Source organism: Lactuca serriola, unplaced genomic scaffold (assembly GCF_051521515.1).
Source record: "Lactuca serriola cultivar US96UC23 unplaced genomic scaffold, Lser_US96UC23_V15 Lser_V15_Un034, whole genome shotgun sequence".
NCBI classification, from domain to species: Eukaryota; Viridiplantae; Streptophyta; class Magnoliopsida; order Asterales; family Asteraceae; genus Lactuca; species Lactuca serriola.
The window spans coordinates 12,501-12,901 of NW_027629683.1; positions in this window are offsets into that span (position 1 = coordinate 12,501).

The following is a 401-nucleotide window of genomic DNA, read 5'->3' on the forward strand; positions in this document are numbered from 1 at the left end:
ACCGAATCCGTTTAAGTGTTGTAGTTCCTACTTACTACATAGTCACCAGGCGAACTGCTCGTGCTCTTTCGGGTTCATCCAAGCGACTAATGAATAGCTAGAAGCCTTATCTGCCTGCCTATCAGTAGGCGACAGAGACAAAAACCCGAACACGATATATTTCCATTTCAAGGTCTATGTTCACAATGACCCACGCAAAGTTTCAATGACATTCCAACTTCATTTGAGCTGCATATCAACAAGTAGGGAACCGAACGCTTCAAGGCATGGCCAGGGATAGGTCACGGACATTTATGCCCCAAACATGACATTTTTTTATTTCAACGCCTTTCATTTATAATAAAAAGCATCCCTACAAAATTTCGTGTGAATCCGAATTAATTCGAGCGAGTTATGGACGA